Source organism: Cervus canadensis, chromosome 7 (genome assembly GCF_019320065.1).
Source record: "Cervus canadensis isolate Bull #8, Minnesota chromosome 7, ASM1932006v1, whole genome shotgun sequence".
Classification (NCBI taxonomy): Eukaryota; Metazoa; Chordata; class Mammalia; order Artiodactyla; family Cervidae; genus Cervus; species Cervus canadensis.
In genome coordinates this window covers 20,778,419-20,799,614 of record NC_057392.1, presented here as the reverse complement: position 1 = coordinate 20,799,614, position 21,196 = coordinate 20,778,419, and the positions used below count along the sequence as shown (strand labels likewise).

The 21,196-nt window shown below is 46.6% G+C and overlaps 1 non-coding gene across 1 annotated transcript; it reads right to left on the bottom strand.

Annotated features, from left to right (window-relative positions):
- Positions 1 to 12,648: 12,648 nt before the first annotated feature.
- On the bottom strand, positions 12,649 to 12,721 carry TRNAE-UUC. The gene has a single exon. It is a non-coding gene; the product is annotated as a tRNA-Glu (tRNA).
- Between the last annotated feature and the right edge of the window lie 8,475 nt (positions 12,722 to 21,196).

The window sequence follows — 21,196 nt, the reverse complement described above, 5'->3', positions numbered from 1 at the left end:
ACCCTCACTCACCCTGACTCTCCGTGAGGCCGACGGGCTGCAAAGGCAGCCCCCTGCCCACCCCTGCAGCCCAGGGAGGGAGGGCAAGTCTGACCACCCTGCACCAGCGCCTTTGCAGGTCATGCTTGACCCTGGCAGGACATACACTTTTGCCCACAACACTTCGCATTTTCAATTTTTGTCATGAGAGTAAAGTGCTATCTCATTTAGTTTATTTTTTGTTACAAATGTTTTCATACATCTAAAATGTAGAAAAAAATGGTACAATGACCCCAGGTACTTATCAACCACATTCAGCAATGATGGTGAGTCTGGTCCCACTTGCTTCATCTTCTTTTTTCTTTCCTGAAATATTTTCAAGCAAAGCCCAGACTGCCTGTCATTCCGCCCTTATATGGGTCACTCCTTCTCTTTTTTCCTCTATATTCCAATAAATGGAATGTAGTGGCTTTACAGTGTTATGTTAGCTTCTTCTGTACAGCAAAGTGAATCAGCTGTATGTGTACATATATCCCCCTCTTCCTAGAATTTCCTTCCTCTTTAGGTCACCACAGAACAGAGTAGAATTCCTTGTGTTACACAGCAGGATCTCATTAGTTACATATGTTATACATAGAGTGTATATACATCAATCCCAATCCCCCATTTCATCCCGCGCTTCACTTTCCCTCTTGGTATCTATATGTCTGTTTTCTATATCTGTGTCTCTATTTCTGTTTTGCAAACAAGTTCATCTATACTATTTTTCTAGATTCCACACTTAAGGGTTCAGTTCAGTTCAGTCCCTCTGTCATGTCTGACTCTTTGCAACCCCATGGACTGCAGCACGCCAGGCTTCCCTGTCCATCACCAACTCCCAGAGCTTGTTCAAACTCATATCCATCGAGTCAGTGATGCCATCCAAATATCTCATCCTCTGTCGTCCCCTTCTCCTCCTGCCTTCAATCTTTCCCAGCATCAGGGTTTTCTCCAATGAGTCAGTTCTTCCCATCTGGTGACCAAAGTATTGGAGTTTCAGCTTCAGTATCAGTCCTTCCAAACAATATTCAGGACTGATTTCCTTTAGGATGGACTGGTTTTATCTCCTTGCAGTCCAAGGGACTCACAAGAGTCTTCTCCAACACCACAGTTCAAAACCAGAAATCCTTCAGCGCTCAGTTTTCTTTATGGTCCAACTCTCACATCTATACACAGCTACTGGAAAAACCATAGTTTTGACTAGACGGACCTTTGTCGGGAAAGTAATGTCTTTTTAATATGCTGTCTAGATTGGTCATAGCTTTTCTTCCAAGGAGCAAGCATCTTTAAATTTCATGGCTGCAATCACTATCTGCAGTGATTTTGGAGCCCAAGAAAACAAAGTCTCTCACTGTTTCCACTGTTTCCCCATCTATTTGCCCAGAAATAATGGGACCGCATGCCATGATCTTAGTTTTTGAATTTTGAGTTTTAATCTAACTTTTTCTCTCTCCTCTTTCACTTTCATCAAGAAGCTCTTTAGTTCCTCTTGGCTTTCAGCCATAAGGGTGGTGTCATCTACATATCTGAGGTTACTGATATTTCTCCTGTCAACCTTGATTTCAGCTTGTGCATCATCCAGTCTGGCATCTTGCATGATGTACTCTGCATAGAAATTAAATAAACAGGTTGACAATATACAGCCCTTACATACTCCTTTCCCAATTTGGAACCAGTCCGTTGTTCTATGTCCAGTACTAACTGTTGTTTGGAGAGGGGAATGGCAAACCACTTCAGTATTCTTGCCTTGAGAGCCCCATGAACAGTATGAAAAGACAAAAAGATATGACATTGAAAGATGAACTCCCCAGGTCAGTAAGTGCCTGATTTGCTACTGGAGAAGTGTGGAGAAATAACTTCAGAAAGAATGAAGAGGTGGAGACAAAGCAAAAACAACACACCGTTGTGGATATGACTGGTGATAGAAGTAAAGTCCAATGCTGTAAATAACAATATTGCGTAGGAACCTGGAATGTTAGGTCCACGAATCATGGCAAATCAGAAGTGGTCAAACAGGAGATGGCAAGAGTGAGCATCGACATTTTAGGAATCACTAAACTAAAATGGACCGGAATGGGCAAATTTAATTCAGATGACCATTATATCTACTACTGTGGGCAAGAATTCCGTAGAAGAAATGGAGTAGCCCTTATAGTCAACAAAAGAGTCTGAAATTCAGTACTTGGGTGCAATCTCAAAAGCGACAGAATGATCTCTGTTCATTTCCAAGGCAAACCTTTCAGTAATCCAAGTTTATGCCCCGACCAGTAATGTCAAAGAAGCTGAAGCTGAAAGGCTCTATGAGGACCTTTTAGAACTAACACCAAAATAATATGTCCTTTTCATCACAGGGGACTGGAATGCAAAAGTAGGAAGTCAAGAAACACCTGGAGTAACAGGCAAATTTGGTCTTGGTAGACAAAATGAAGCAGGGCAAAGATTAAGAGTTTTGTCAAGAGAACACACCGGTTCTTCCAAACACCTGCTTCCAACAACACAAGAGATGACTCTACACATGGACATCACTAGATGGTCAATACCAAAATCAGAGTGATTAAATTCTTTGCAGCCAAAAATGGAGAAGCTCTATAGAGTCAGCAAAAACAAGACTGGGTGCTGACTGTGGCTCAGATCATGAACTCCTTATTGCCAAATTCAGACTTAAATTGGAGAAAGTAGGGAAAACCACAAGACCATTCAGGTATGACTTAAATCAAATCCCTTACAATTCTACAGTGGAAATGAGAAATAGATTTAAGGGAGCAGATCTGATAGAGTACCTAAAAAACTATGGACAGAGGTTCATAACATTGTACAGGAGGTGGTGATCAAAACCATCCCCAAGAAGAAGAAATGCAAAAAGGCAAAATGGTTGTCTGAGGAGGCCTTACAAATAGGTGAGAAAAGAAGAGAAGTGAAAGGCAAAGGAGAAAAGGAAAGATATACCCATCTGAGTGCAGAGTTCCAAAGAATAGCAAGGAGAGATGAGAAAGCCTTCCTCAGTGATAAATGCAAAGAAATAGAGGAAAATAATAGAATGGATAAGACTAGAGATCTCTTCAAGAAAATCAGACATTCCAAGGGAATATTTCATGCAAAGATGGTCTCAATAAAAGAACAGAAATGGTGTGGACCTAACAGAAGCAGAAGATATTAAGAAGAGGTGGCAAGAATACACAGAAGAAATATACAAAAAAGATCTCATGACCCAGATAACCATGATGGTGTGACCACTCACCTAGAGCCAAACAACCTGGAGTCTGAAGTCAAGTTGGCCTTAGGAAGCATTACTACAAACAAAGCTAGTGGAGGTGATGGAATTCCAGTTGAACTATTTCAAATCCTAAAAGATGATGAAAGTGCTGCACTCAGGATGCCAGCAAATTTGGAGAACTCAGCAGTGGCCACAGGATTGGAAAAGGTCAGTTTTCATTCCAATCTCAAAGAAAGGCAATGCCAAAGAATGTTCAAAGTACCGCACAATTGCACTCATCTCACATGCTAGCAAAGTAGTGCTCAAAATTCTCCAAGCTAGGCTTCAACAGGATGTGAACCTAGAACTTCCCAATGTTCAAGCTGGATTTGGAAAAGGCAGAGGAACCAGAGATCAAACTGCCAGCATCCACTGGATCATCGAAAAAGCAAGAGAGTTCCAGAAAAACATTTATTTCTGATTTATTGACTATACCAAAGCCTTTGACTGTGTGGATCACAACAAACTGTGGAAAATTCTTCAAGAGATGGGAATACCAGACCACATTACCTGCCTCCTGAGAAATCTGTGTGCAGGTCAAGCAGCAACAGTTAGAACTGGACATGGAACAACAGACTGGTTCCAAATTGGGTAAGAAATACATCAAGGCTGTATATTGTCACCCTGCTTATTTAATTTCTATGCATAATACATCATGTGAAATGTCAGACTGGATGAAGCACAAGCTGGTATCAAGATTGCCAGAAGAAAAATCAACCTCAGATATGTAGATGATACACCCTAGTGGCAGAAACTGAAGAGGAACTAAAGAGCCTCTTCATGAAAGTGAAAGAGGAAAGTGAAAAAACTGGCTCAAAACTTGACATTCGGAAAACTAAGGTCATAGCATCCAGTCCCATCACTTCATGGCAAATAGATGGGGAAACAGTGGAAACAGTGAGAGACTTTATTTTCTTGGGCTCCAAAATCACTGCAGATGGTGATTGCAGCCATGAAATTAAAAAATGCTTGCTCCTTGGAAGAAAAGCTATGACCAGCCTAGATAGCATATTAAAAAGCAAAGACATCACTTTGCCCCCAAAGGTCTATCTAGTCAAAACTATGGTTTTTCCAGTAGTCATGTATGAATGTGAGAGTTGGACCATAAAGAAAGCTAAGAACTGAAGAATTGATGCTTTTGAACTGTGGTCCTGGAGAAGACTCTTGAGAATCCCTTGAACTGCAAGGAGATCAAACCAGTCCATTGCAAAGGAAATCAGTCCTGAGTATTGTTTGGAAGGACTGATGCTGAAGCTGAAGCTCCAATACTTTGGTCACCAGATGGGAAGAACTGACTCATTGGAAAAGACCCTGATGCTAGGGAAGATTGAAGGCAGCATGAAAATGGGAAGACAGAGAATGAGCTGGTTGGATGGCATCCCCGACTCGATGGACATGAGTTTGAGCAAGCTCCGGGAGTTGGTGAAGAACAGGGAAGCCTGGGGTGCTGCAGTCCATGAGGTTGCAAAATGTCAAACAGGACTGAGTGGCTGACCTGCTTGAGTGAATGACCACCTGCTCAGCTGCAGGAGCAGAGAACTGGGCGGAGCCTTCTCTCTGCCTAAACGTGGGAGAAGAGCGCCCCCTCGTGTGCATCGCCTCAGCCAGCTGGGAGTTTCCACTCCTTTCCCGTCAAGAACCTGAAATTTACAACGTCTGTTCCTGACTGCTGTCTGGTAGATACACCCACAACCACTGACATACAACACACTACTACATATGAAATAGATGACAAATGAGGACCCACTGCATAACACAGCAAACTCTACTCAATACTCCATAAAGACCTAAATGGGAAAAGAATCTAAAAAAGAGTGAATCTGTGTATATGCATATGTATAGCTGATTCACTTTGTTGTACACCTGAAACTAACACAACGCTATGAATCAGCTAGACTCCAATAAAAATGTTTTAAATAAAATAAAAATAATTTCCAGAAATTAGAAATAAGTAAATACACCCACAACCTTCACACCATCACTCAAGATTTGACACATCGGAAACCAGCTTACAACAGCTGCCAGATGGAAAGAGCTCAAAGTTTACAGAACCACAGACCTCCTGTCTGATGCAGCCGTTTCACCTGCAGGAAGGCACCCTACAACGTGTGTTTAATGGTTTCACAGGCGTGGAGTAGCCTGGGCCCGGGGTTACTTGGTCCGGCTGTGTTCGTGACAACAGCAGTGGACACTAGATAAAGGCACCCCAGAGAAGGGTAGGTGCACTGAGTTCCATTGCCTAGGACATTCTGAAACCACCTTCAAAATGAAGAAGTATGCACAGCCACACCCCCAGCAGCTCATGCACATAGTGAAAAGGTGGAAGCAACCTGAGTGTCCATAGCGGATGACAGATAAACAAAATGCAATCCATCCACACGGTGGAAGGTTTCTCTGTCTCAAAAAGGAAGGACAGATACATGTATAATATGTATGGCTGAATCCCTTCACGCTCCTCACCTGAAACTATCACAACACTGTTAATCAGCTATACTCTGATATAAAATAAAAGGTTTAAAAATTAATAAGTAAATATGCTACCAGGGGAAAAATTAAGCATGTGTGGCATATAACAAAAGGAAAGACAGTCCGACATCTGCTACAGTGTGGATGAATCTTGAGGACATGATGCTCTGTGACGCAAGCCTGACATGAATGGACAAATACTGTATGATCCACTTATATGAGGTCCCTGGAGGAGTCAGATTTATAGAGACAGAAAGGGGCTGAGCGAGCGGAATGGCCATGAATGTTTAATAGGGACAGAGTTTTCCTTGGGGATGATGGAAAATTCTGGAGATGGATGGTTTTACAGCAGTGTGAATGAGCTGAATACTGTAACGAAGCAGGATACTGTGGGGCCTTCCTGGGACAAACAGCCTACCCCATCTCTACCGTCCTCCTTGTCTGCAGAAAAGCATTAGCTTCCTAGGCTTTCCCCGAGTTCTAAAGAGTAAATTTAGTCAGAGGAGTGAGAATAGGCAGAAAGAAAGGAAAATAGTTAAGCAAGACAAAATAATAATAGTTTGGCCATTAAGCAAAGTCAAGGAAACTTTAGTTCCTCTCAAGGGCTATAGATAATATTCTGAGCCATGTCCTTTGAGCTGCTTTGCCGATGCTGAAACCCTCACCAGGAGGAAGTTAACTCTGTGCTGCCCACAAGCAAGTGGACCCCAGACCAGTTAGAACTAGAAGGTTGTTGACTCCTGATTACCTCACCACCAGCCAATCAGAGGAGTGGCCATGAGCTGATCACACACCGCACAACCCTTCTCACTCATCCTGTCTTTAAAAACTTTTTCCTGAAATCCTTTAGGAGTTCAGGGGTTTTGAGCATGAGCTGCCTGGACTCCTTGCTCGGCATCTGCAATAAGCGCTGCATTTTCCTCCGCTGAAACTCAGTTGATGTCAGTAGATTGGCTTTACTGCTTGTAGGAGAGTAGACCCAAGTTTGGTAACAGTCCTCTGAACTGTGCACTTAGAGATAGTTAAGATGGTAAATTTTGTGTAATGTATGTGTGTTAGTTGCTCAGCCCTGTCTGACTCTGTGAGACCATGGACTGTAACCCACCATGCTCCTTCATCCATGGGATTTCCCAGACGAGAATACTGCAGTGGGTTGCCATTACCTTCTCCAGGCAAAGATGAAGCTATAAATGACATTATAAATGTCAGCTATAAATGACATGATATAGCTATAAATGACATTATTTCATTCTTTTTATAGCTGAATAATATTCCATTGTATATATGTACCACATTTTCTTTATCCGTGCATCTGCTGATGGACATTTAGATTGTCTCCATGTCTTGGCTGGCAGGTGATATTTTCTGTTCACAGCAGGCAATGTTTTTGTGCCCATCACCTTTGTCTATTGTAGAATAACACTGCCATGAGCATTTGGGTACAAGTTTGTGTGAGACTGGATGCCGTGAGCATTTGGGTACAAGTTTGTGTGAGACTGAATGTTGTTCTAAAATCGGATGGTGTCGGGTGTTCTCTGGTGGACTAGTGGTTAGGATTCAGTGTTTTCACTGCTGTGGCCCACGTTCGATCCCTCGTCAGGAACTAAGATTCCCACAAGCTACACCTTATGGCCAAAATACCTTAAAATCTTAACAAAATAAATAAATAAGTGGATGTCATAGGAGAGCTTGAATGACACACTCCACCTTTGAGACTTTTAAAACATGAATCAGATCTCAACTCTGTCCTCCTTCAAATTTCCCAATGGCATCTAGCAGTGTCACAGTGACATCTACGTGACCTGGCAGGAGCAATTTCCAAACTCGGTCAGGCTCGCCTCCGCTCCCTGCCCCACTCCCGGGGCACTGGCCCCCCTCCTGTGCCCTCCTCTCACCAAGTTCACTCTCCACTCCCCTCCATTCCCAATTCTCCACACCAATCAGGTCTCAGATCCAGCATCAGGACTTCAGTGGCCACCTTCATCCCATGCCCACCCTTCCAGTCACTCATTCCTTCTTAACTCCCTTCACAGCTCTTAGCAGGATCTGAAATTAGCTCATGCATTTTCTTGTTTTCTCTCTTCCCCTTAATGAGGGTTTGCTGACATTTTAAAAAAAAAAGCAAGAGTTCCCAAATGGAGCCATTTGCACACACACACACACACACACACACACACACACACAAACCAAGACTTAATTTCAGTGCCAACCACTCACAGGAATGTGACCTTTAAACTGATAATCTGAAATTTCCGGATCAGCAAGAGTTAGGCAGGCTGAATGGTACTGACCCTGCCAGTCCCTCCCCCAAGAAGGTGAGGGGCCTGAGAAAACCCTTTTTCTCCTGTTAATACCTTCCTCTCCATCCTTCTTCTGCTTCTTACAACCCCCTCAGGCCCTTCTGTTTGCTGGTTGTTATTGCTGTTTAGTTGCCCAGTCATGTGTGACTCTTTTGTGACCCCATGGACTACAGCCCACCAGGCTCCTCTGTGCATGGAATTTCCCAGGCAAAATTACAGGAGCAGGTTGCCACTTCCTTCTCCAGGGGATCTTCTCGACTCAGGGATGGAACCATGCCTTCTGCATTGGCAGGCAGATACCTGAGCCACCAGGCAAGCCTCTGTGTACTAAAGGAGATGTTATTGACTAATGGTTATGAGTCATTGAATAAAGCCAATTAGCCTTTCAAATCTATGCAGATGAACTTCCTTTTTCAACACTTGAGGACATGACCTGGTATCGCACGCCTGGTGTCCCCGTCCTTCCAGCAGTGAATGTGTGGTCCTGAAGGTGCCAGGGAAACAAGTGATGAGTGAAGAAACAGAACATGGAAGCCCCAGGAGCTCCCGCAGTCCTAGCTCCACAGGGCTCTTTTGAGATTAGCAAAGCCTGCCGTCCTCTTCCTACCCCACCTACTGTGTTTGTTAAAGTGCCTGTCTAGCGAACAGGAGATGCTGGATTTGAACCCCAGTGGTACCTGGGACAGTTGATTGTATGTGTATGCAGTTTTGCTTGTCAGTCGGTTGGTGGTTGTGATTTGAGGGTTTTCTCCTAGATCCTGAGAGCAATGCATCCATCCATGGAAAAAGGTAAACTGTCCTCTGCCAGGCCTGTCAGACTTGAAATGAGGGAGGGCATGGGTGCTACCAGCATGCACACAAAGCATTTTCTTCTCCTTTAAACATAAAGCAAGAAAGAGCAGGCGTGTGGCTTTGGGGTGGGCATGGCTGCCAGCAGAAGCTGCAAAGGCGCAAAGCAGCCTGTAGCTTCTGCCAGGAAGTCCTCCCCACCCAGAGGAGAGAATGCTTGGCTGATGTGCCCAAGTCCCCCGTCCCCCGTCCCCCTGGCATCGCTGGACACCAGCACCCAGTTCATCTGTACTGCATCACCTCCCTGTCTATCCGCTACCTTGGCCTAAACACACTCTGGTCTCATCTCCTCAACAGTCACAGGACAGTGGTCAAGTGGTCGGGTCAACCAGACACCAGTCCCCAGGTGGAACTACTATTACTATGGTGGAACTAGGGTTTAATTCCATTTGAAAGCCCACACATGGCCAAGAGCCTATATCAGCTATCTTCTGCCACAGTTAACGCTGCGTAACAAACCACCCTAAACCAACAGTGCTTTTACAAGCACATGATTCTGGGGATCAACCACTGAAGCTGGTCCACTGGGGCTTGTCCACTGGCAGCTGGACACCTCACACATCTGCCATCAGCTCAGGTGGACACAGCTGTCCCAGGCTCCAGGCTCCAGCAGGGTGGCCCGCCTGTTGGCAGTTCCTGGAGAATAAGTGTGAAATCCTATGGAAGTTCAGGCTTGGAATGGCACCACAGCCTTTCCGCCACATCCTGCCACGTACAGCCTCCCTCGAGGGGGTGAGGACACACCCGCCAGCTATTGATCTGAGGAGCTGTGGAGTCGCAGCTCCAAGCGGCAGAGTCTGCATGCAGCCTCGCAGAGCCAGAGCGCACAACCAGCCCGAGGCGCCGTCCGAGGCCCGGAGCTGAACCCTGCAAACCCCTCTCCCCCACTCCTGACCCCGTGGGGTGAGGTCCGGGAAACTGCGTGCTTAGCAAGTGCCCAGGCCCTTCTGACACGAGGGGTCCATGACCACATGTTAAAAGACACAGACCTGGGCTGATGGTTCTTAACCCAGACCTGCAGACCTCAAGATGTTCACGAACCCCCAGAAAAGTAAAATTTTTCACACTTAGGCCAGAGCCTTTATTCAAAATTGAAAAGGACTCCGTGGCCCGAGAAAGGTTAAAAGTCGCCCATAATCCACAGGTACTCACTTTCTCCGCGGTCTTATCCCTCTTGCCCAAGCCGAGTGTGACAGCCCACCCCCTCCACCGCACACAGAAGTGTGAGAACTGTTTGCCTGATTTCACATGCGGGGATCTGTGGCCAAATGCCTCTGGTTTGGGGGGAGAAAAGGGAGGGGGGGTTTCAGGGCACTTGAGGGAGGGGGCTGCAGCTGGGGGCTGAGGAGCATCCCCTATGAACAGCTTACCGAACATGCTCAGGTCGGATGAAGTCTTTGTAGAGATAAAACCCTAAGGGAAAAAGAGGCCCGAGGATTTTGTTTCCTTCTCTAAAGTAACCCAAGAGCCTGGGTTTACTGCCCCAGGCCCACTATGACCATGTGGCGGGGGCTGCTGGGGCGTCTGTTTGGGTGGAACCATCATGAAAGGGGCGTCTTGTGTCCACTTCTGGGTGAGACCCACGTGACCTCTCCAGCCAACCTTAGAAGCCGAGCAGGGATGTCCGAGTCCCTAAAAGAAAACTCTGTGTCACCGGATTGTGACCCTATGACCTGAGCAGGACGCCCCTGGTAAGATCAGAAAATCCCATCTGGGAGCTTCGGAGGCAACGTGGACTCCCAATGCTCCCATCAGCCCAGATCCTTGAGTGGCCAACTCGATATGATCTCAGATGGCCCCAGCCTGCAGCAGCTTGGAGCGGGGCTTCGGTTCCCAGCCAGAGATTAAGGCTGGATCATGCTGGTGAAAGCTCCAAGTCCTAGCCACTATACCAGTGATCAGTGACAAGGGCCCTGGCCCTTCAGCTTTGCAGAAAAGAATTCCCACAAAGATGGAAAGTAGCGAAGCAAGTCAAGTATTAACAGAAGAGGAAAAGGAGTACAGTGAGTGTACAGAGACACACGGACAACTCAGAGGGAGAGAGAGAGCTGAGTCGCGCCCCAGTGGCAGTTTGAACTACTTTTATGGGGTATTCTTCCAGGTTTCCTTTGGCCGGTCATTTTTATTTCCCTGGCTCACAGTCCATATTCAGTATATCTCAGGATCCTTCCACATGTGCATACGCATCTCCTAGTAAAGATGGAATGTGGCCAGAGCATCTCTTGACATCACTCCCCTTTGAACTCCAAGGAGCCTCACTGCACAGGGAGGTCTCCTGTCTTCAGGAATGAGAAGTATGTGGTCTGAGCAGGGCCCAGCCTCCTCTTAATTGTGCTGTTATTCTGGTCTTAAAGTTTCCATCCACAGGGAATTTACCCTGGGGGCCCAAGGAGGGGATGGGGGGGTTTGGAAGGCATCCACTTCCTTCCTCAAAAGGCAGGAGACCCGGCAACTCCCAGGAGAGGCTGCCCTAGAAACACAGATTGAGGACTTCCCTAGGGGTCCAGTGGTTAGACTCCAAGCTCCCATTGCAGGGGGCCCAGGTTCCAACCCAGGTCAAGTACCTAGGATCCTGCATGCAGCACAGTGCTGCCTAAGAAAAAAGAAGAAGAAAGGCTCAGTGCATAAAGAATCTGCCTGCAATTCAGGAGACCCGGGTTTGATCCCTGGATGGGGAGGATCCCCCCGGAGGAGGAAAGGGCAACCTGCTCCAGTATTTTTGCCTGAGAAATCCCATGGACAGAGGAGCCCGGTGGGCTACATACAGTCCATGGGGTCACAAAGAGTCGGCTACAACTGAGCAACTAAGCACAGATTCTGAGCCCCCAGAGTGGAGATGTTGACAGATGCTGAAGGACAACACAGGCTCCCTAGGATCGCCAGCGGCCCTGAAATTCCCCCAACTCCACCCTACTGGAGTAAGTCCAGACCCCTGGGTCTCGGGGCCCCCTCCTGCCAGAGTGAGAGGCAGGGGTCTCCCTGGAGAAATGCCAGGAGAGCCCAGAGAGGTTGGGGACCATCCCTGAGGGTAGCCTGAGAGGCCCTGGGCCCCCGGACTCCTCTACTGATGGAACCAGGCCTCTTCTTAAGACTTCCGGCTGACGAGGGAGGTGGGCAGTGACTGCCCTTAACCCTCTGGCCCCTCTCTCCCGTTAGAGACCTGCAGGGTGACAGCACTGGCTGCTGACAGGCTTTCAGGTGGGCAGAAGAAGAAGGTCTCTTGGAGGCCCCATGTCCCCTGGTCTGATTACACCACTCTGGTTTGTCTTCTCCTCTGCTAGAAACTGTTGGGGAGGGGAAATTCCCCCCTCTGCCCTTTTTGGGTTCTCATGGCTGGACTAACAGTAAAATTGACACTAGACAGATGAGCAGGAGAAAAAGAAACTAATTTTAATTCATGTGCCTGGAAGTCTCATATAGATGGAACCTAAGAAATGGGCAAAGCAGGCAGCTTTCCTAAGACAAAAAAAAAAAGGTAAATTAGGGAGGAATTGACAGGACAAAAAATTTTGGGTTTGGGTGCCCTGTTAGTGAAGAATCTAAACAATTCAGGCTTTAGTCAATGAACGAAGTCAAGAGGTCGATGAAAGACGTCACAGGCCTCTCAGCCCCAAATACCTGTCTCTGGTGATAAGGGTCCTTCTGCCCCCAGGTGCAGGCGTCCACCTTTCACAGGAAGAGAAGAGAGAAGAGTCAGAGTGTCCCTCTTCCACTGGTCTTTTTTTTTTTTTTCGCCACGCCTTGAGGCTTGAAGGATCTTAGTTCCCAAACCAGGGATCGAACCTGGGCCCTCAGCAGTGAAAGTGCTAAGTCCTAACCCCTGGACCACCAGGGAAGTCCCAGAATGGGCATTTCTTGAGCAACTTTAATTCAAAATAATCAACATGCCATTGAGGCACATTTGGGGGTTGCCTGCTCTGAGCCCCCACAAAACCACCACTGGAGCCTGTGCTTAAGAGCTGCCTCCAATGACGCTCCGGGTGGAACATGGTGTTCCTCTGGGCTCCCATTGCAGCCAACTCCAAGTTCCCAAACCCCTTCCTGGGGAAGAATCTTGCATCAAGTTCTCTGCATCCCTTTATGTCCAGCCCCAACCCCAGGCTGGCCCAGCTTCCCCCTCTAAACTCGGGAGACCTGGCTCCCCCATGTTCCTTCGGCCAGGGGCTGGTCAGTGGTTACGATGACATTATGTGACCTCCACTTCTCAGGAGGCAGACAGTGATCTAAGGGACCCTGGAGAGGCCTTTGAGTGGCATTTGGTATTTTCAGTCCTAGTTCCATCATAAAGAATCAGGCCAGCTATCAAAACAGATCCCCTTCATGGATCACTGCCTTGTGGAGAAGGAGCTTGCCTTGTGAAGCTATGAGCTATGCCATGCAGGGCCACCCAATACAGATGGGTCATAGTGGAGAGTTCTGACAAACCGTGGTCCACTGGAAGAGCAATGGCAAACTGCTCCAGTATTCTTGCCTTGAGAACCCTATGAACAGTATGAAAAGGCAAAAAAGATATGACACTGGAAGATGAGCCCCTAGGGTCAAAAGATTATGCTCAAAACCTTTCAAGCCAGGCTTCTGCACTACATGAACCGAGAACTTACAGATGGTTAGATAGCATCACTGACTCAATACACAAGAATTTGAGCAAACTCTGGGAGACAGTGGAGGACAGAGGAGCCTGGCGTGTTACAGTCCATGGGGTTTGCAAAGAGTCGGACACAACTCAGCGACTCAACAACATCAAAGCAGAGCTCCCATTCTGAAAGAGAAAGCAGCCTAGGTTCAGAATGAAAGCAAGCCTAAAGACGCCTTATGCTTCCGCCAGCAAGGTCCAAGCAGGAGACAGAAACCACAGGGAGATTTTAAGGGGAAGGCTTATTAGAAGAATTACAAAAGGGCGTGGGGGTGACAAAGAATTGGCTGTAACCAGTACAGAGAGCTACAGAACACAGGCGGAGCAGGTGCAGGGAGGAGCCCTAAGGCTGACATGGGGCTCCCAAGGGAGACCCCCACCCCTGGTCTTGCTGGAGCAGGCAAGGCGTGGCCCCGTGTGGCCGGCAGCCTGGGGCAGGCATGGCAGAGAAGTCTCGAAGGCCTCCCTAGTGGGGCTGTGGAGGCCTGCCCTCTGGGGTGTCTGGAGGGGCCCTCCCCCAGAACTCTCTGCCAAGCCACAAAGGGGGGAAGCGGGAGAAGTTGCTCAGGGGACGTGACAGGTCAGCCCCGTGATGAGGCCCTAGGAGAATGGCCTCTGCGGGGGCACTGCGGGGCCTGAACACTGAAACCAGAAGAGAAACCCTTCTCTCATGTCCCTTGGGGGCCCTGTATTGAACAGGCTCCATACGGCTCTGGCCGCAAAGCCCAGAGCAGGCAGAAAAGGGAGTGTCTGAAGCTGAGAGGCAACAGGCCATGAGCTGGCATGGCCCAGACCCCGGCGGAGCCTGACCCTACAATCAGCTGTTCCACAAATGGCCGCCACACGAGTCCCGCGGCCAGCTGGGCTAAGGGGCGTCTACAAGCCGCCAGACTTAGTACATACAAGTGCAGGACGATGTTCAGATGCACGACAGACACTTTGTTAGTATAAATCCCATGCAACACTTGGGACATACTTATACTAAGAAATGATTCATCCTTTATCTGAAACTCAGATGTAGCCGGGCATCCTGTGTTCTTTTCATTGAAGCATGGTTGATTTGCGATATCACATTATCATTTCAAGTATGCAACAGAGTGATTCAGTTACCATTTTTTCCTTCAGATTCTTTTCCATTATAGGGTATTACAAGATATTGAATATAATTCCCTGTGCTGTACAGTAAATCCTTGTTGCTTATCTATTTTATTTATAGTAGTTTGTTAATCCCATATTCCCAATTTACCCCACATCTTCCCTTTGGTAACCACAAGTTTGTTTTCTCTGCCTGTGAAACTATTTCTTTTTTTTTTTTTTAATGGCTATGCTTGGTCTTCGTTGCTGCTCGTGGGCTTTCTCTAGTCACAGTGAGCGGGAGTTACTCTAGGGTTGCAATACGTGGCCTTTTGTTGTGGCCTTGCAGTGGCTTCTCTAGTTGTGGAGCACGGGCTCTAGGACGTGCAGGCTTCAGCAGTTACAGCATGCAGGTTCAGTAGTTGTAGCACAGAGGCTTAGTCGCTCAGTGGCTTGTGGCATCCTCCCAGACCAGGGATCAAACCTGTGTTCCCTGCATCAGCAGGCAGATCTTAACCACTGGACCGCCAGGGAAGGCCAAGACTATTTCTGTTTTGTAAATAAGTTCATTTGTACTGGTCTCTAGATTCCACAAAAGTGATGGCATATATTTGTCTTTGTCTACATACATCACTTAGTACGATCATCTCTAGGTCCATCCATGATGCTGCAAATGAGAGTATTTCATTCTTTTTTATGGTTGAGCAGTACCCCATTGTATTAATATATAAACATATATATGCTATATATATTCTGCATCTTCTTAAGCTAATCATCTGTTGATGGACACAGGTTGCTTCCCTGCCTTGGCTGTTGTAGATAGTGCTGCTATGAACATTGGGGTGCATGTGTCTTTTTGAATTAGAGTTTTCATCTTTCCCGGATATATGGGCATCTCTGTTTTATCTGACACCTCAACCCCAGCACTTCCCTCAGGGACAGAGCTTGATAGACAGAGAAAAGTTTCCTTGAGGCATTTACTCCAGCATCTTCTATTCACAAGAGCATCAGTCAAATACAGGGCTGGCTGAAGTGGCTTAATCCCTGTTCCCCTCCCCTCTCTTCCCCAGGGGCTAGCCTGGGTTTCTTCCATCAGAGTGTCTGTAACAATCCCTCCTTTGCTCACAAGCATTTCCTGGGACCCTTCTGCTGAGCTCCAGGCTGAGTCCTCTGGGCCAGCTGTGCTTTGGAGTTCAAAGCATTTGGAGCTAAAAATAATGACAATAGGACATACTATACACTATATAACCTCCATCAGGGCTGGGGGCGGGACCCCGACATCAATACATGAACACTTCTGCAGCCAAATCCATCCCTCTAAGGGGATGAATACCCCATAAACAGTATTGCAGCTTGCTTACAGCTGATTTATACAGTAATAGACTGGCTCCTGAGATGCCAAGATAACTTGAGACAGTAAATTCTCTAGGACTTCTCACTCCTAAGGAAAATGTGATACAGTTTCAAGTTTACACCAGTTCAAGCGAAGCTCTAGGCCTGGACATGAATGTGTAGTCGGTCATCTCCAGGCCCAGCTGCCACAGCTCTAGAGGAGGCCCAGACCCTCTGCATGGCTCCGGTCACTGGGCTGGAGGTGGGCACTGGTGGATGGTCATCTCAGGCCACGATGCAGCCCTGTAAAGATGGGGCCTCTCAGCATATCTCGAGAAACCCACTCAGAACTAAGCCATCTCTCTGTCTTAGTAATCACCTGCTTGCTGATCAATGTCCTCAAAATCAGTGTTTGGCAAGTCACATCTCATGACCGCACAGTCCCTGGCAGCCTCCCCAGTGTCCAACAGAGCCTTCACCACCTTCTCCCCTCCTTGTCCCCATCTATATTTAATTCAGTCCAGCAATTTCTCCATCCCTCAAGGAAGGCATAAGACCTGCTCCATTTCCCTGTCCAGCTTTTCTTCCGTGGCCCTGTCCCTGACTTATACTTCTGGTGGATCACCTTTTGGGGTAAACAATAAAGGTCGGATCACCTTTGCCTCCTCTGGGCAGGCTTCCTCTCCAGGTCGGTTCCAAGCATTGCATTAGAACAGTCTGGTCCATCCATGTCAAGGAGCTCAGCCTACCGTCCAAGCACCAGTCGCTGTGGAAATGGCAGTCTTGGGAGGGGACAATTCCAGAAGCCTGGTTTATGTCCACTTTAGGAAGCACTCACACCCCCTACCTCAAAAACACATCTATATTCACTCTCTTTTTTTTTTTTTTTTTTTGCCATAGCGCTCAACTTGTGGGATCTTATCAATAGCTTCCCGACCAGGGATTGAACCCAGGTCCACAGCAGCCTGTGTCTTATCCACTGGACCCCCAGGGAAGTCCCTATATTCATTCTCCATGGAGTGCAAAACTCCTTTCATAAATTTGGGGGAAAGTGAATGTCAGAAATATTACTTCTCAAAAGACTTTCAAGAAGGTATGGTATGCAGGAATAAGACAATATTTGTTTTCGCCCAGCCTGGCTTCTCTCAGTGAATTCATGCTGCTGATTGAAAAGGATTATCAGGCAGATGGAAAAACACTCACTGGGTTACCAGTACGTATTTGTTTGTATAAGAGGGCATGGGCACACATTCGTCATGCACACCTGTGGCTTTTTCCATCCACAACCAGTGCTTTCATCCTGAAACCCTGCTTGCATCCTCCTCAACCATTCTAACGCTCTTCTAGAAATGGAGCACGGGGCCCAGCTGCCTCGTCAGATCTGAAGACCGGTGCAGACAGGTTTTAACCTGAAACGATCTTAGCAAATTCATCCATGTGATTTTCAAGTGGTTCCTAAAGGGAAGGTTTTCTACCACAGACATTCAGATTGTTTTTCATGGAGACACCTCCTAAATTTCCACAGCCAACCTTCTGAATATTCATGCTCACCTTTAAAGATCATTTCTTCCTGCGACATCCAAGCTATTTCATGAGCAGCAAACCGCCATTTGGCATATGCTGGCGTCCTCACTGCCAAACACACCGCTCATTCCTGTTATCATCCCCACTCACCCACCCACCTCATCACTACCCACCCCACTCCCCCCACCCCGCCCCACCACCACCTCCCCGCCCACAGTGGTTTCCACTCCATGTTTCAGTAGGTGTTGGTCATCACCAATACTGCAAAGCTTTGACAGCCTGTCCTGTGATCTTGAAAGTCATCTCATGGTGGGTCCCAACATCTCTAGCTTCTTTATATCAGCAAGGAGAGTTTCTCCCACAGCAAGCAATGGGGTGTCTTTCTCTTTTTCTGCATGAACAGTGCAATTGAGCCCAAAGTCACAAAATGGAAAAGAAGCCTCAGCGACCAACAGAGGTGCCTATATCCTTGGGAGGGCTGGAATACTACAGTCAAATCAGGTCAGATTCTGCAGCAAAATGAGTCTTGGCACCAAGCTTAATGGGGAAAAAAAGTCTCAGTCTTAACTTTTTTCATTTTGGAATTGCAGGGACTGTGGGTTCTACCAGGGAATCAAGGAAAAGATAGAACCAGGATCTTCAGTGAGCTCCCAGTCCAGCAAGAGAGAGCTATCAGCCATCAGAGCACGGCTCAGTGGAGAAAGCAGTACTGCTCCACGACATCGGGGAGGAATACCGCTCCCTCTACCCCTCCAGGTTCTTCCAGCAGCTCTGAAAATTAAATTGTCCTGGGCCAGATTAACAGGAGAACGTCAAACAAAAGTTCAATAACATGGAGGAGGCCTGGCAAAGTGAGCATCTCACCAAAATGGCCTTTTCACACTGTTCATGGGGTTCTTGAAGCAAGAATACTAAAGTGGTTTACATTCCCTTCTCCAGTGGCCCATATACTGTTAGAACTCTCCAAGATGACCCATCCGTCTTGGGTGGTCCTGCGTGGCAAGGCTCCTAGCTTCCTTGAGTTACACAAAGCTGTGATCCATGTGATCATTTGGGTTAGCTTTCTGTGATTGTGGTTCTCCTCCTGAAGGGTGTGGGATTTACAGTTCTTGCTTTCTGATGGGGGGAATGGCTGGTGGCAAAGCCAGGCTCAGTTCAGTTCCATCGCTCAGTCATGTCTAAATCTGCAACCCCATGGACTGCAGCACACCAGCCTTCCCTGTCCATCACCAACTCCCGGAGTTGACTCAAACTCATGGCCATCGAGTCGGTGATGCCATCCAACCATCCCATCTTCTGTCGTCCCCTTCTTCTCCTGCCTTCAATGTTTCCCAGCATCAGGGTCTTTTCTAATGAGTCAGTTCTTTCCATCAGGTGGCCAAAGGATTCAAGCTTCAGCTTCAGCATCAGTCCTTCCAATGAATATTCAGGTCTGATTTCCTTTAGGAAATCAATTTCATCTCCTTGCAGTCCAAGGGACTCTCAAGAGTCTTCTCCAACACCACAGTTCAAAAGCATCAATTCTTCGGTGCTCAGCTTTCTTTATGGTCCAACTCTCACATCTATACACAGCTACTGGAAAAACCATAGTTCTGACTAGACGGACTTTTGTCACTGCTTTTTAACATGCTGTCTAGGTTGGTCATAGCTTTTCTTCCAAGGAGCAAGCGTCTTTTAATTTCATGGCTGCAGTCACCATCTGCAGTGATTTTCGTGCCCAAGAAAACAAAATCTCTCACTGTTTCCATTGTTTCCCCATCTATTTGCTGTGATAGTAAATGCCATGATCTTAATTTTTTTAATGTTGAGTTTTAAGCCAACTTTTTCACTCTCCTCTTCCACTTTCATCAAGAGGCTCTTTAGTTCTTCTTCGCTTTCTGCCATGAGGATGGTGTCATCTGCATATCTGAAATTATTGCTATTTCTACCAGCAATCTTGGTTCCAGTTTGTGCTTCATCCAGCCCAGCATTTCGCATGACATACTCTGCACAGAAGTTAAATAAGCAGGGTGACAATATACAGCCTTGACATACTCCTTTCCCTCTTTGGAACCAGTCTGTTGTTCCATGTCCACTTCTAACTATTGCTTCTTGACCTGCATACATATCTCTCAGGAGGCAGGTAACGTGGTCTGGTATTCCCATCTCTTGAAGAATTTTCCTCAGTTTGTTGTGATCCATATAGTCCAAGACTTTGGCACAGTCAATAAAGCAGAAGCAGATGTTTTTCTGAAACTCTCATGTTTTTTCTATGATCCAATGGATGTTGGCAATTTGATCTCTGGTTCCTCTGACTTTTCCAAATCCAGCTTAAACATCTGGAAGTTCACGGTTCACACTGTTGAAGCCTGGCTTGGAGAATTTTGAGCACTACTTTGCTAGCATGTGAGATGAATGCAATTGTGCGGTACTTTGAACATTCTTTGGCATTTCCTTTCTTTGGAATTTGAATGAAAACTGAACTTTTCTAGTCCTGTGGCCACTGCTGAGTTCTCCAAATTTGCTGGCATACTGAGTGCAGCACTTTCACAGCATCATCATTTAGGATTTGAAAAAGCTCAACTGGAATTCCATCATGTCCACTAGCTTTGTTTGCAGTGATGCTTTCTAAGGCCCACTTGACTTCGCATTCTAAGATGTCTGGCTCTAGGTGAGTGATCTGGGTGGTTATCTGGGTCATGAAGATCTTTTTTGTATAGTTCTTCTGTGTATTCTTGCCACCTCTTCATATCTTCTGCTTCTGTTAGGTCCATACCATCTCTGTCCTTTATTGTGCCCATCTTTGCATGAAATGTTCCCTTGGGATCTCTAATTTTCTTGAAGAGATCTCTAGTCTTTTCCATTCCATTGTTTTCCTCTATTTCTTTGCATTGATCACTGAGGAAGGTTTTCTCATCTCTCCTTGCTATTCTTTGGAACTCTGCATTCAAATGGGAATAGCTTTCCTTTTCTCCTTTGCCTTTCCCTTTTCTTCTTTTCTCAGCTATTTATAGGGCCTCCTCACATAACCATTTTGCCTTTTTGCATACCTTTTTCTGGGGATGGTCTTGATCACTGCCTCCTGTACAATGTCACAAACCTTAATCCATAGTTCTTCAGGCACTCTATCAGATCTAATCCCTTGAATCTATTTATCATTTCCACCCTATAATCATAAGGGATTTGATTTAGGTCCTATCTGAATGGTCTAGTAGTTTTCCCTACTTTCTTCAGTTTAAGTCTGAATTTTGCAATAAGGAGTTCATGATCTGAGCCACTGTCAGCACCCAGTCTTATTTTTGCTGACTGTCTAGAGCTTCTCCATCTTCAGCTGCAAAAATATAATCAATCTGATTTCGGTATTGACCATCTGGTGATATCCATGTGTAGAGTTGTCTCTTGTGTTGTTGGAAGAGGGTGTTTGCTATGACCAGTGTGTTCTCTTGGCAAAACTCTGTTAGCCTTTGCCCTGCTTCACTTTGTACTCCAAGGCCAAATTTGCCTTGGAGTTACTCCAGGTATCTCTTGACTTCCTGCTTTTGCATTCCAGTCCCCTCTGATGAAAAGGACATTGTTTTGGGTATTAGTTCTGTAAGGTCTTGTAGGTCCTCATAGAACCTTTCAACTTCAGCTTCTTCAGCATTATTGGTTGGGGGCATAGACTTGGATTACTGTGATATTGAATGGTTGGCCTTGGAAATGAACAGAGATCATTCTGCCATTTTTGAGATTGCACCCAAGTACTGCATTTTGGACTCCTGTTGACTA